A 16,883-nucleotide genomic window follows, 5' to 3' on the forward strand; every position below is an offset into this window, starting at 1 on the left:
AAAAATTGGTGGGTTTCTAACATCCATCTTCCTCATCTTTAGGCTGATGATAATCCTTTCTCAGTATGAATCCCATGGAGATAGCCTTTGGATCCTCTTCCAGGGGTCACAGAGGTTGCTACTGTCTATTCTAGGACATCACATCATTTTCTCCCTATAGGGCCCTTACTACTTCAGAGCACCTATTGCTAAGTCTCAGTCTGCAAGTTACCAAACTGCAGTCTGTATTGTCTTCATCACTTGAGTCTTCTAAAAGTTGGTGGTGTGTTTCCCCTCATTCAGTTCTGCCAGACACTATCTGACTCTCTTAATGGAAATGCCAGTGTGGTGTTGCCTTTCTGCCTCAGTCTGTCCTGGACCCTGGGAGCCCATAATTGCTCTGGCAGCACCATTCTCTCTGCCTTGATCAGTTTGTCATGCTTGCTCTGGGGGTGGAAGTGGAACTAAAAGCACTCTTGGCAAGAAGAGTCTGTTTCTGCCTGGAGGCTGAGCTGATGCCCTGACATTTCCTAGGCAGGATCATAAACATTCCATCCAGGAGCAGTAACTCAGAAATGTAACTTCCAGTCACTGCATGTTCATCTGGTGGCCTCTGAAGGAAAAGCTACTGTCCCTGATCAAGTAACCTTTACTTCCTGCTTTGTCTGAATTTCCTAACTTTAGAAAAGGGAAGTTCCCTTGGTGTATGGGCCACAAAAGGGCATTCTCAGGAAGACCCAAGGGAGCTGGTAAGAGGAGGGGTTTAGGTAGAGTGGATCACACAAAATTGTCCTTTGTCCCTGAGGCTCATGGAGGGAGACTAGAGACAGGAATCTGCTTCTCTGAGCTTCACAAAGAGGTGAAATACCCTCCTTCCTGCCACATTCTTGCATTCTCACTGTCCCTTTAGCTGTTGATAGTGACAGGATGTTAGGTGTGCAGATAAAATATGCATGTTTCCCTTATAATATCAGAAAAAACAGTTTTCTAGCAGTACTATTCAGGACTAATACATAGAAGTACTATTCAGACTAAACTGAAAGGACCAAAAGTGGGCTATCCTGAATGCAGAACTGAACACCTACCTTGGGAGTCTGCCACCTGCAGGCATTGATTTAAAGAAGATACAGGCATAGAACTAACTATACTTTTGTTCTGCTTCAGAGAAAGCCTGTGTGGTGGTGCTGGGAATCCACAGCTTGATCCTGGAATATGGCTGCTTCTTTCCTATAAGTGCATCTCCTACTCATTAGGTTAATCGATTATGTGGCAGTCACTCTGAGGCTAGGTTTGGAAGACCCTAATGCTGGACCTAGTACATTAGAGTCTTCCAAATGCCAGAGAAATGTTTGAGCCCCTTAGCTCCATTATATTCTGAAATCCTGGAAGCAGTGATAATATCATATATACTTTTGTATCTCCAACAACTGGCTCCGTGAATAGCACAGCACATGGGAGGAACCTGAACCACATATGAGTTTATTTCAAATGAATGAATGCAGACCCCTACTGCTCTGTAAGCTCGGCCATCTGCTGAACTATGAAAACCAAAATTCTGAGAGCTTTGGTAATTTTCACATTTACAGAGACCAAACCAATGTCAGGGAAAGAATTTGAAAACTCCCGATTCTTCCTGCCACTCTTCCTCAACACTGCCACTGCCTTAGGTAAATGAAAGTTACTGATAAGGAAAAGCCACTGGGTGTTTCTCACTCATTTGTTTATTCAACAGCCAAAAATATTTCTTGAGGGACTGTTACATGCAAAAGGGTTATGGATGATAGAAGCATGAATGTTTTGAAATCAAAACATGGGCTCCTCAGGTTAATTAAAGTAAGTAGCAGCACTAGGGAAATAAAAATGCTGCTTAGGGGAATCTTACCATGGTGCCAGAAAGCAAGGCAAGTTCCTAGAGGGGAATTTGTTGAGGTTCTAATAGGAGGGTGGTTACAGTTTAGCAGTTTACAGAATGATGACATTCCAGGGGTAGGGTATGTACCGAGGCGCAGAAATAAGAATATTTGTCACATGTAGGGTCAACTGGCCAGAGTGGAGGGCACAGAATGGCACTGATAGGATAGGAATGCATAAAGGCAAAAGTGGGGTAGATCATAGAGGAGTCAATGTCAGGCTAAGGTGCTAAGGCTTTAGTTTAGGTGAGGACAATACCGAAGTCTTCTAGCAAGCAAGTTCCCAAATACAAGCAAAGTTATAGGATGACTCATTAGGCAGCAAAATGTGGGATTGCTAAGTTATTTACAGTGAGAGAAGGAACTAGGAAAAATCAGTTATACTAGTTCTATATAAGATAAACAAATGCCTGGGCGAAATTATCGGGATAGTGATAAAAAGAAATATTGTCAAACCAGAAAGAATCAAACAAACTGACAGTAATAATTGTTAGCCTCAGCAACGAATTCTCTGAAAGAAATTGCTTCCAGTGTACTTGGTCACATTAAAAAGAATTAACTGTCTAAAAGTATAATCACATATGCTCTAATAGATGACAAAAGATGAACACAAATCATATTTATCAAGCATTTACTAAGTGCCCAGAATTGTGCCAAACATGTATCTGCACTATTACATGGACTCTTCACTGAGGCCTAGTGGTTACTCCATCCTACTCCCATTCTACAGAGAAGGATATTCAGACCAGTTTAAGTAATTTGACCATGCTCACACCACCAGTGAAACGCAGATTGTGATTTGAAATGACAAAGCCTGAATTTGTCTCTGCTTTTTAATATAAACTATTCTGCAGACCGGAATCATTTTCATTTTTCACCATCTGCTCATATAGAAGTCTTTGCATCAAAGATCTGAACAGTTTTAGTTTCTTCTGTGTTCCATCTGAATGAACCCACAGCTGGAGACATCCTAAAAATGGTACCAGGAGAGTTACCACAAGGGACTTTCCCAAACCATCTCAAGATGAGGCCCATTGGGATTCCGAAGAAAGAAGCACTAAATACCAGGGTGATCTGTCCGAACTGTTTACTAGCATAACTAGGAACTGACATACAGAGTGCTACAGAGTCCTTGAAACAAACATTGAGAAAAGGGATGTTTCATCTAGATATGTCTGCAAAGAAGGGGTTAAGTTCTAGAGCTCATATGGGGATTTAAGGAATTTGGTTTAGGGCTGGGGCTAGTTTTCATGTATTTAGCAACATGTTTGATTTTTTAGTGTTTCGAGCAACAATCTAAATAAGTTTATCAGTGCCTGGAAATGTTCTGTGCCTTAGCTGGGGTTCAAGCATGAAAGAAAATACATACAGTTGGCCCAGTCACAAAGTGGTCAAGGCGCTCTGTGTTTCTTCATCAGTTCAAAGAAAAAAGTAAGGGCAACTTGGGGGACCCTACAGACTTTCAAATGACCAAAGACAAACAGGCTTATGTCTATTAGTTTAAACATTAACTTATTTTCTTAGTCTGATCAACTCTAGCCCTACTGACAATCTGAACAGTCAGCTCACAAGATGTATAGTAGCAGAGCTTCTGCTTCTAAGTTACTTGTCTCAATTTTTAAGTATTCAGAAGAGTGTATGTGAAAACAAGAGACACCCACAACACTCAGAGCTTTTTCACATTTTCCTTTGATGTCTACCTGACCACAAAGTAAGGAGCTCAGAAAATATGAGACACTGTAACTGAAGAGCAATCATGTCTTAGATTTAATCTAAAACTTTGGATACATTTTGCATTCTACTATGGGATATATCCTTGTTTATTTTACTACAGTACAGTTTATTTTATTTTAAAGGCAATGTCACATTTTCCTGCCAAATAATGACAGTCAAGGGGATCGTATCATGTTTATTTGTGCCTTGCCTGAAATCTACTGGGATGGCTCTATCTGATCTGAGAAATGCTAAAACAGGCCAGATGTGTGACTACTGTGGGGTGGCAAGACGATACCAGGGCCAACAGCACAGGCTTTGGCACGACCCCACCTGGTTTGCATCCTGGCTCCATCGCTATTAACATCAGCCTTCTCAAGCAAGTTCCTAAACCTCTCATTACCTTTTATCGTATATTCTCATTTGTGAAACAGAGCTTACATTTCATAGTTCAATTAACAAAATATTTGTAAGTCTTATAATCAATGCCTCTTAGATTCAGTGAAACATAATGTATCCTACCACACAGGATTGTTATGAATATTGAATGAATTAATATAAATACTATGAATGATGGCTTGCATAAAGTAAACACAGCATAAAAATTTAACCATCATTATTATATATACAATTGAAAAACTTCGAGATTAAAACATGCAAATCACACTTTTAAACCTTTCTTTTATAGAGGGAATAAGGAGAAAGAAATGCCAGAGGCAGGAAAGCAAAAGCCTGCCAAGGAATCAGAGAGTAACCAGTTTATATTAATTTTGTCAGCAAATATTTGTTGAATGCACATGGGTTGGATATTCTTCTTGGTACTAGGGCTGCAGCAGTCAGTAAAAACAATCTTTCCTCCAGAAGGACTTTAGAGACTAGCAGAGGACATAGGAGTTAATTAAATAATCCATTCAAGAGTACAAATTTTCATCTTTAATCATTGCTGCCAAGGAGAGCAGCATTGGTGCAATGAACCTAAGTTGAAAGGATTTGGCTGAATCGGGAAATCTGGAAAGGCTGGTCTGAGCAAGTGAGTTCCAAGCGGACATCCGAAGAATCAGCAGGACCTTGCTGGTGAGATGTGATGACAGAGCATTGTAAGCAAAATGAGCAGCCTGTGTGAAACTCCTGTGGGAGGAGCAGCTCCACACACACCGGGTTCTGAAAACAGGCTGGTGGGGACTGTGAAAGTCAGCTTGCAGGAGAGGGAGTCCAAGGATCAGCAGGGGGTGGCTAGCCAAGACAGGGAAGACAATGAAGGAACCAGACAAATCATGCCCTTTGTAGTTCCACAAACCATAAGCAAGGTCAGAGGCAGGTCCCTCACACTGTGTCTCTCTCTACAAGGAGGCTTGGTGACTGCTCAGAACCCTTCTTCTACCCCAGGCCTCTCCTTCCTCATGCCAGCCTAGCACATTCTTCTCCTGGGAGGAAAAAAATAACTCTGAGTTGCATTTTTACAAATGGAAAAATACATGGGTTTCTATTTCTGGCATCCATTTTGTGGAATATGACAGAAATATTTCAACCCAAATAGGCATAATTTCTCAGCTTCACATTCCTCAGGGCCTCTGCTGTGGGTCACATCTCCTCAATGCTCTGATATGTCTACTCTGGCTCCCCTGTTTATCCCTGCATAAGAGTTCTCTCTGTTTCACAGACACGCCAGAGGTGCCCTTGTGAAAACAACTATCTCCAAAAGGAATTCAAAGTATTAGAGATGTTCATCCTTAGAAAGAATTTATAGGGGAAGTTCTAAAAAAAGGAAATGACTCTTTTGTCCTTCATTACAAAGCATTTTAGGGAAAAATAAGAGGGAGAAGAATAAGTAAAAAGAGAAGATGCAGAAAATTTATAATCATATATTTTTTCTTAATTGATTATAAAAGTGAATATATCAAATAATTCATAGATACTGGTTAGAATGTTGATCTTTGGAATAAGCAAGAAGAAGTTAGGATGTAAAATCTTCTGATCCTAAGCTGAAGATGAGGTGCTCTCAGGGGAGAGCACAGGGACTCTCAGGGGAGGACTGCATCATGGTTAGAAGTGAGGACTGACTGTGACAACCCAAGTTTGAATTAGCTCCTATCTCCATGCCTGAGTTCCCTGACCGATAAAATGGGTATGTACCTGGAATATGTGTAAGATAGTTAAACAAATTACTGTATTTAAAAGTACTTGAAAGGGCCGAGTGCACTGATTACATGCAGTGGCTCATGCCTGTAATCTCAGCACTTTGGGAGGCCAAGGCAGGTGGATTACCTGAGGTCAGACCATCCTGGCCAACATGGTGAAACCCTGTCTGTACTGAAAGTACAAAATTAGCTGGGTGTGGTGGTGGGTGCCTTTAGTCCCAGCTACTAGGGAGTCTGAGGCAGGAGAATCGCTTGAGTCTGGGAGGTGGAGGGTACAGTGAGCTGAGATCATGCCACTGCACTCCAGCCTGGGTGAGAGAGGCCAGACTGGTCTTGAACTCCTGGGCTTGTTGTGATCCACCTCCCAAAGCACTAGGCCTCCCAAAGTGCTGGGATTATAGGCATGAGCCACCGCATCCAGCCTGAATTCTTTAAAGTAAATATTACCAACATACCCATTTATAGCTGAGAAAACTGAGGTTTACTTTAAATATTGCTCAAGAAAAACAGAAGATAAGCAGCAGAAGAGTCAGGTTTTAAATATAGACTTGAAACATATTAAACACTTTTAAAAAGCACAAGATAGCATTAATTATTATGAGCTTGTCTCTGAGCCAGGCTAATTGCCTTAAAATACTACCTTCTCAAATTACTAGCTGAGTAAAGACAGGAAATTAATGTAATATCGCTGAGTTCCAATTCTCTATATGTAAAGTGGAGGTACTAACTGTCGCACAGGGTTAACTCCATAGGTTTATTGTAAGGATTAACTGCAAATATGCACACAACATATTTAGTGCAGTGCCTGGTCCACAGGAAGTGTACAATGAAAAGCAATTCACGTAATTGCTAAATATATGTTACACAATACAGTATATATGATGTGTGTATGTGTGCATGTGTGCCATAAATCTATTTCTTTCTCATCCATTTTGCTAAGATCTCTTCTTGCTTGAGTAGAACAGCAGTTCCATGGCCTTCGCCAGGGCTTCCAAAGTTATTATGACAACCATTCCTTTTCACTAACCTACTATCATGTAATCAAAACACCTTTAAAATAGATTCCAAGTTGTAGCTTACCTTTGATGAAAGCTTGGTAAAGTTATTTTGGTGTTACTGGATAGTTGATATCTCACTCCATTTTCTCCACCACTAAAGTAAATGCAATCGCAGGAAACCTCGTGATCATTGTCATCACCACCACCACCACCACCAAGACAACATCAAGCATTACTGAATAGTTATTTCACGCCACGCATTGTGCTAGATGTTTTAAATCTGTTATCTTATTTCTCACACAAGAAAGTAGCTCATCTTGGCCATACCAGCAGGTAAGAAAAATGGGGCAGAGGGAGATAATAACTTTACTCCATATGATGCTAAAATGGAAAAAGTTCCCTTATCTGCCTCTCAGGGCATGCGATAGGGGTGTGGCTTGCTTCTTCGGTGCCTGATTTCATAACCTTAGGGAGAGCATGCAGATGGGCAGGTCGTGGGGAGCACTGACTCCACAGCAGTGTCTACAGTTGAGTGTTTACAGTTCCTGAAGTCCTGGTGGGCGTGTGTTACAGTGTGCTCTTTCAGTTTTGCTGTCTGCATGTGGCTGGTGTTAATTGGCTCAATTAGACCCTCTGCCTTATTGCAAGGACCCTCTGTCTTATTTCTGTATCCCAGGTTCTTGCCTTGGTGTAACCAGAAAAATTGAATCACATGGCTTGGGGAATGAGTGGAAGGTTTTATTGAATGGTGGAAGAAGCTCTCAGCAGATGGATGGAAATCAGAAGGGGATGGAACAGGGAAGGTGGTCTTCCCCTGGAGTCAGGTAACTCAGACTGGGCTTTCCTCCAACTTCCCTCAGCCAAACTTCACATCATCTTGCCATAGATAGCCTGCTGGTGTCTGCCAGTGTGTTTTTCTGTAGATGTGTTCCTCTCAACATCCAGCCTCCTGTGTCTGTGTCTGTGTCTGCTAGGATCTCAGGGTTTTCATAGGCACAGCATGAAGGGCGTAGTGGGCCAGAGCAGTCTTGGAAAATGCAACGTTTGGGCACAAAACAAGGAGTGCCTGTCCTCACCTAGGTCCATGGGCACAGGCCCGAGGGTAGAGCCCTCACCGGGAACCCTGCCTTTGTCTACTCAGCACTTCCCTGCCCACCTCTTGTATCAATTATAACTAATAATGTCATAAATAGCAATATTCCATTGTGTGTGTTTTCTATGTGTATGTATAATCCCTCAAATGCTGAAGTAATCCTACATAAACCAATGCACGCATTTCCCCAATGAGTGTGTTTCTTAAGAGCAAAACTGTTTTCTACTCTTTGTGAACCTTAACAGTAGTTCATGTTGAATATTAGGTTACTGTATGTGGCCATGATATATTTGATGACCCATTATCAAATGCTTTGTTGCTTGTGTTGCCCAAACTTGCTGGGATTGGTTGGAGTGTCCCAATTTGATTACTTTGGAATACCTGCAATAGGGGCCGATGTCTTAGTGTTCGGTGGTTGTTAATTGAACAAATGGGTAAATGGATTAAATTAAGTTCCAGTTGCGCTGATTTAGCTGCAGGGTTTGTATATAAATGACACTTTAAAATAATTGGTACAATAGAGAATATAATGGCCAATTCTACAGACATGATTTTTTTCTGGTACTTTAAGACATAAGAAGAAAACACAGATTCATGGTTTATCATTATATCTTTTACTATCAGTTCTCATGATTCTTTCCAATTATATATAATTCACATAATTCTTTCCATGCTTAGGGATCTGGTAAGAAGACTGGGAAGCAGAAGAGCCATATGGCAGCACCTCTGTTTATTAGAACACACTTAAGCTATTGATTATACTATAGTGAGACAAGAATTCCAGTGAAGTTTACTAACCAGGAATGTGGTGATTGCTAAGGCCTTGGTGAAGGCTTATGTCTCCAAAACACTTTGACTTCAAATTTTATTTTCTCAATCTCAAATCCATCCTTTTCCAGAAAGAATGGGCCTATTTAGAGACTTAGTAAAAATCGCTGACTATGAAGAAAATATTAATCTCTTCTTTCAGATTCCAACAAAAATTATTTTATCTTGTTGAATCAAAATGGTAAGTACCCCCACATTCTTGATCACAGATAAACTGGTATCCCTCCTCATTTGGTTTTTGACAGGATCATATGAAAGATTATATGTGAAAGTGCCTTGTAAACAGTAAAGTGTGGTCTTCATGTATAACTGTCTGGTGAGAAGATCCTGAAAGTCCACACATGAGTGTCACTATCAAGATCTCCTTTTTAGCTATAAAACCTAGTTATCAAAGATTATCTTACGCAACCTCATTTCAATGATAGAGGAGATATAGATCTGCTTAAGTTAAAGCCAGGAGACTTTTGCCTGGGGCCAGAGGCAAGAGGATGAACAGAAGATAAGAAATGCCGAAAATAAGCCAGGGGTTATCTGCCTTCGTTTATATTTTACTTTGGCTGAAGGTTTAAAACATTTTATATAGGAATAACTTAAGGAGATCAAACAATCTTCAGACCTTGCTCTTTTCTATTGTCTTGTCCAGGGGTGATGCTCACATTTATCAAAATGTTTGAATTTGGGCTCTTGATATAGACCTTTTATATTTCTAATGCTTTTGAACTTGAATTGCCTATTTTTTTTTATTTTAGAAAAGATTAAAAAGATAGATGAAGTTTAAGCTGATGAATATCCAGATCTACTTGGAAAGAAATACTGTGAAGCAGAAGAAGTCCAAGGGTGTAACCTGAAGGATCTGTTCACTAAGGTTTGTTCAAGGATTAGTCTGTCTTCAGCACCCTGAACCAGACACAGGGCATGATATGATCTAGCCAGGTTCCAGAAAATATTCTATCCCTTATCAAAAGCAAAACTTGTCTCCAAGTTTTATTTATGCTCCTATAATTTTATTTTCCAATCACCATTTTCTGAGGAATTCAGGGCATTAGATGAGAATGCAAATCAATAAACACAATCCATCACATAAACAGAACCACTAACAAAAACTACATAATTATCTCAATAGATGCAGAAAATGCATTCAATAAAATTCAACACCCCTTCATGCTACAAACCCTTAGTAAACTAGGTATTGATGGAATGTATTTCAAAATAATAAGAGCTGTTTATGACAAACCCACAACCAATATCATACTGAATGAGAATTTTTTTTAACTGATTTTCCTCATTGTTCTCAACCCAAGGCTTTTTTGAGAATCAGGAGCTAGGTAATGTTTGTTGAACCGGCCACATGCTACGAGCATGATAGGCCCTTCACATGAGCTATTTTATTGGATCTTCACAGTAGTATTATCTCCAATTTACTGAGGTTCCTGAACTAACTTGACTAAGGCCACACAACTAGTACGTCAAGACAAGATTTTAAATTTTCTTTTCAGCTCCAAAGGTCATGACTTTCTTGCCACCATCTGTGTGTATTCTCCATACCCCTGACACAAAAACTCCCAGACCCAATTTCATTTTTTCTTTAGCCATATCGGAATTGCCTCATTTTTAAAATTTTCTTTCTCTTTACATCAGTGATTTATTTTCTATTTGTATTGGCATTTCCAATTCATTTAGACTATTCAGCATATAAACCTCTTTTCCTATTTGAGGTTTCCACACTTTGAGTTTTATTTGACATGAGAAAAACTGCTTCCCTTTACAAAGAGAGATGCCAGACACTTGTTTTTCTGGACTCCTGTAAATAGACATTGGCTATATCTGAGGCTCAGCTCTCAGATGCATACATGTTGGTCTTTGTTTTAGGAGCTAAATTCAGCCAAAATCCATGGGCTTAGGTGACTGTTTTCTAGTGGGGGTTGTGAGGGAAGAAGAATTTTCCACATCAAATCATACTCGAGATATAGTCTTGGCTGCTTCTACTAGCTGCTTTCCCTCAAACCTGGTTTTCCAGCCCTCCCACTGATTTGAGCTGCCCAAATTATTTCTAAAGATTCATTTTAAGTTTAACTTATCCAGAGTGAGTTTCTGTTTCTTGAAACTTTTAACTTGGACAGATCCAGTATTTTTATAGTCATAACTGTCGCTTGGTGGCAGGAAGTTATCTACCACAAAATCCCAAATAAATACACACCACACACACAGAAGCATATACATGCACACACATACACAGCTGTCAGAAGTCATGAGAGTGCTTAATGAACACCTTGACTCCACTGCCCAGACTTACCCAACCTTAGATGCCTACATCACTGTTATTCTAAATTTATATCAATGTATTAGGTAAAACAAGTGTGGTTCCATTTTCTTTGCATATGAAATTGACTACTTATCTTTGAGTCCTCACAAGTCCCATTTCCTTTATCAACAATCTCGATGATCTAATTCTCACACCCCAAAGAGTCATCTGTCCTGAAACTCTCTCCACTCTTGGAATCCTTCCTGAGCTTTTGTTTTCCCTGGGTCTGCTCGTAACCCTTTAGGTCATGACCTGTTGGTTTTCTTAAAAAATCCTATTCCAAACTCACCTCCTTTCCAATTCACTTCCTCTCTGACTTATTTTTTGAAAACCCTAACTTCTCTTTTATTTTGTTTATCTATTTTAGTCCTCAGATATAGTATGCTGTTTACCTTAAAAATTTTTATCTTTGAATAAAACATTCTGATATCTATCCACATGATAAACTCTGGGGAAAAAGTGGCAAGGTAGGTTAAAGAAATGACATAGTGGATTACAAAACAATTAAAATTTGTAGTGACTTTCTGTAACGGTATTATACATCCCATATTGTTGAATTTGGATGGAATGTAAGCCCCTATGACGTGTGTCATTTCTAGGTAGAAATTTTAAAAACCAGCCAGTGGTTTACCATGATTCTTCTACTGCGAGTTTAACCAGATAAAGAATTATCACCAAATTAGGTATTAGAGGGAAGACAACTTGTCAGAGTTGCAGCTAAGAGATGGAGATGTGTGGATGTGTGTGAGTGTGTGAGATAACATTTATTATATACATATATTACATAAATATATTAATATAAATGTTCAGAATATATTATAATTCTTGATTTTAAGTCTCGGATATTTGGTCTTCTTTATTACCTAGCTAACCAGTTCAAACAGATACAAGTAAGGAATAGCAAAGTGAGCAAATTCCTCTACTATTCAAAAAAGACAAAAATGTGGCCAAGCAACTAAAAATCACTTAAAAAGTAAGTTCTTATTGATGTCAAAATAACATCTTTAAATTGTTGTAGAAAAGTATGGAGAGGCAACAAATGTAAATTTTATTGAGGAATGCTGAAAAGGGAAAAAATATGCTACCCAGAAATACTTCTTAGTTAATTGAGATGCATGCTAATGACAATTAAATATAAACAGCGAAGACTTCAATTTCACATTGTTTTATAATGAAAAGTAAATTATAAACAAATCTCTGTTTGAATGAAACAGACAGTAGTTGTGTTCTTTATGACTGTTCAAGCAAGAGTGTTTTTCACAATTATTTAGAGATGAATTATTTCTCTAGCACAGTCAGGCTCTGCCTTGACAAGTATTGGTTTTAAAAAATGTGTCTTTCAGAAAGATATAAGCACTCCTTCTGTTTCTTTAGTTTTTTTTTCTTTGAATTGGGGAAATTATGGAACTGAGGAGAAACATAACCATCTCTATGGCAATGAATTAGATAAAGAGAAGGAGTAAATTTCTTAACTCTCAGATCCCTAAACAACTCTACACCAACTTCTGACCTTTTTCACTGAAAGCAAAAAGCAGAAGAAAATGTGGCATAAGGTGAGATTCCAACATGAATTCTAAAGGAAGAACAGTAAAAACACAGCCTATTCTTAATTTTAAAAATAAAGCCCTATTCAACTAATTATTCCTTTGAATATTGCTTAAATTAAAGATGACAATACCTCAGACACAGGATGTCATGATCCTTTCAGTATTAAGCTTTTATTTTTCCTTTTCTTTGCTTCTGATTAACATGGCTTCATTCCAAAATGCATAAAGTATGGGGGTGGAAGGAGTAAGAAAATGACTCTCCAGAGATAACTTCTGATAATATGTTGGTCTATATTTTTTAAACATTTCCTACCTCCTTCCCACTCCATTCTTCAAAGGAAACTGGCCTTGTATAATCCTGTAAAATGACTGTTTTCCCCTTAATAAATATCGTGGTATAGCCACAGAATTCAAGACATATTTCAACTATCATCTGTGCATTTACTTGCTCTAAGATTTTGGAAAGGAATACTTTAAATGACAAAGAGCCCAATGCATTCATTCCCTATCTTACAAAGTGGTTGTTTGAGCAGATTTAGAGGACAGTGTAGATTATATTTTAACACTTGACATTAGAAATACAAGGAAGAAGTGAGAAATTATGTTGTTTAATGTATGTAGTCACTTACTATTTTACGCAAGAAATGTTTGAGTGTCTTCTGTTTGTCACATAATAGTCTAGGTGCTAAGGATAATAAATATCAATATGTATTTGTAATAAATAAGACAATGCTAACAAAACCTTTTATCTTTGTGTGGTATCAGGGAGAGATAGAAAATAAGTATTTTAAGTGATGACGTCCCAGATGGGGATAAAAAAGGAAAGGGAAAGAGCCTACATGCATCTAGGAAACAAAAATTTCAGGAAAATGGAAAAATACAATGCAAAGACCCTGAGGGGAGAGCTTGGCTAGAAGGGAAGCCATTAAGATCGGAGGGGAAATGAGTGAGAAGGATGGTAGGAGATGAGGCGGAGGTCAGACTCTGCAGAGTCTTGTAGACCTTTGACTTTTTTCTGGATTAAGAGAAAATTCACTAAAGGATGTTGAGTTGAAAAGTGATCTATTCTGGATGTTTTAAAAGGATCATTCCAATGACTGTGCTGAGAATAGACTGATTGGGGACAAGGTCAGAGACACAGAGACAAGTTAGGGAATTATTTCAATAATCTGTATTTGACCTTATGGTATTTAAATCAGATGAGAAAAGAAGTGAGCTGATGGGGTTTGATGCCTGGTTACTTGCACACCATGAATAATGTGAGAAGGCTAGTCTCATCACAAGGTTTCCAGAATGAACACTGAAAAAGTAGAACTGCCAGTGATTGCTTTCGGAAAAAAAAAAAAGGAGGAGAATGTTTCAAGATGAAGATAAAGAGTTCAGATTATAAATATCTGGAATTTGATAAAAGGTTTGAGCTAGAAATACAATTTCTATATTCATTAGGTTATAGATAGAATTTAATACTATGAGAAGAAATGGGATTCCCAAAGAAGTGAATGTAGATAGAAAATATTAAATTTTCAGTCCTCCATTTTCTGGAAGCTGTGGAAATGAGCAGAAACTAGAGACTGATAAAAACAATGGCCAGTGAGAAAAATAGAAAACAAGAAATTTTCGTATCCTCAAAGCCAAGTGAAGAAAGTATTCCAAACAGGGAGAAATGATCAACTGTGTTAAATTCTGCTGATTTATTTTAAAAGGTGGCCATTAAGAATAGACAGGACTATGCAATAACATAAAGACATTAATAAAAACAAGCAAAAATTGAACACCTGATGAATAACAGCCATCTGTTACTTCTATGGAAGGCTCAGGCCTAGGTAACATCTGGTTCCTACACCTAAGAATATAAAAACTCACAGCTGAAGATAAGTACTTAGAGAAAAAGTATATATATATATACATAAAAAATTACGTTTGCATTTAATATTATATAAATTATAGATATATATAATTATGGCTGACAGTATGAGTGGAATTAGAGAGAATATGAGTTCTGTAAGAAGGATCAGTGTAAGGAATGGCAGAGAGAATCAAAGCACATGACATATTCACAGAATTGGTGCAAGGGAAATACATAAAGAATCCATTCTCCTTCTTTATTCTTGATTCAATCTCAATTCATTCTTCATTCTTGTCACAAGTCATCTTTGAGTTAATGGTAATAAAGCAGGTTGTGAACCAAGAAGAAATTGACATAGTCATGGTTATTCTGTAAATTAATAACAGTCTTATCTGTAAATTATGTGTACATGGTGGGATTTTAACAAAACCAGGGAAGAGAGCCCATCTGTCCCAAGAAATGGGGTTTTTCATAATGGAGTCTTTGAAATGTATTTTAATAATTTTTCAATTTCTCTAAATGTTTTTAACCTGTAGTATGAGATAAGCTGATTTCAAAAAGCTTATAATCTAAAGCAGTATTCAAACCAAACATAGCTGAAGCATAGAAACATATGCCTAAATGAGATTTCTCATGAGGCTTCACTTAAGAAATTCTCTCCAAAAGAGGCTGGCCTTGTAAGATAACCCAAGGAATATTACTGTCTTTATTCACCATTCTGTTTCTTTCAAATTTCTCTGGGCCTCTCTCCATACAAGGAAATTGTACTTAATCTTCTCCCTGTGGAGAAGATACTACATATGAGTGCTACCAAGAGGGATCTCACCTGAGGGAAGGCCCAGCTATAGAGCAGGTGAAACCCTGCAAATCATTGATCTGGCCATTTGATGTCATCAGTGTTCTACGGAGCACCTGCTGAATGAGTTCCCTGAGGCAGGGAGCATGATGAGTTAAAGGCAGCTATTTGTTTATTGCTTTGATGGCATGTTGGCATACTTCTCAGTTAAATGGTGTGGAAACAGTAAAAAATTTCACTTTTATTAGGCAGTATTTTAAGATATGTACTAATAACATTTTCTAAAAGCAGAAAGCTGCAGACTATGAGACTGAAAATGCAATTTTACAGAGCTAGTCTTAAAATTACGCCAGTTCCTAATACAAATGGATCAAATAAGCAAATAATGCGGCCAGAGCTTTTTTAATTTTCTTTCTGTTGATCGAATTGAGATGAAATATATGATTAATCTTTTCCCCTACTATGTCCAGGGAATGTGATTCCTAACATTGGACATTTTGTGAAACGCAGGTATATCTAAAACACTTATTTTCCTTGTTTTTCTTCAACTTTCAAAAAAGCATACTAGATAAAATGGGAAAACATCCAGGATTAATGGAATACTATTATTCAAGTAAAAACTTTAATCAGTCATGGAGATTTTTAGCTATTAAAGGTTACTAATGTTTTTCAAAATTATTGCATTACATGATACAAAATGATGCTTTGATATAGTTCACTATAAAAGAATTCAAACAATATTGAAGAATTTAAACTAAAAACTATTAGCTCCTTTTTAATCAGACACAATCACCATCTTTCTCCAACTCAAATGCTCCACATCTTTATCCTCTTTCTAGAGGAGGCCATTGTTAAAAGTTTGTGTATGTGCTTTGGGCCGTTTTCTATGTACTTATATCTGTATCTATACAACTTTTAAGTTATTGAAGACATTTGAATGTAGGTAAAAATATTAACACGGAATAAAGTTACAGCAGTGCCAGAGCAGCAGGTCTGTATGGGTACAACAATGAACAGGAAAACAGTTCTAAGTTTATCATCATTTCATATATTGGTTATATAATTTTGGAAGCAAGATTTACAGCGTTAAGACTTTATTGTGTTTAATAACACAAGCCATCCTTTCAAGTCTCTCAAGGTCTTTATAGGTACCAAGGAGATATATAAATAGAGATTCACGTTAACCTTGAACTTCAGTTTGCTGGAAGAGTTTACTTTGTCTTCATTAGGGAGTGTTGGCACATTAACAGGCTAATAAATTTTGATTTCTTCTCCTCACTTCTGTTGTTAACAGATTAAAGAAATAGTATTATACTTCTGTTGAACTAACAGGCTTTAATAAGAACTAACTGATCTGTTTTTGCTTAGTAAAGAACCTATTAGATTACACACAGGAGGTCAATGGGGACAGAAGTTAAACAATCCTGCTCTGCCTTGAGCAGTATCCATTGCAAGAGATTCATAACAAGTGGTATTTTTTAGTTATGGCAAAAAATTATATAAATACAAATTTACACAAAATTGTCTGAGTTTTAATATTCTGAAAGGAAAAATAAATCATATTAAAAAAATTTTCTTTTCTCATAGCATACAGACATGGATGGGATCTATTAATTGTACATTTGTAACATTTAGCTTTGCTCAGGTAGAGGTTGCCACTGTGCTCCTTTTATTTCTGAACACCACATAAAAGAGAAAATGACAAAAGCATGGAAAAGAAACCCCAAGAGGAA

The 16,883-nt window shown here is 37.7% G+C and overlaps 1 protein-coding gene across 2 annotated transcripts in view; it reads right to left on the reverse strand.

The window, feature by feature from the left end:
* Positions 1–16,883, reverse strand: part of LOC144578687 (uncharacterized) — a 289,035-nt gene that overhangs the window by 31,026 nt on the left and 241,126 nt on the right. The gene's annotated exons all lie outside the window — the stretch shown is intronic.

The sequence above is a fragment of the Callithrix jacchus genome, chromosome 12 (genome assembly GCF_049354715.1).
Source record: "Callithrix jacchus isolate 240 chromosome 12, calJac240_pri, whole genome shotgun sequence".
In the NCBI taxonomy this organism is placed as follows: domain Eukaryota; kingdom Metazoa; phylum Chordata; class Mammalia; order Primates; family Cebidae; genus Callithrix; species Callithrix jacchus.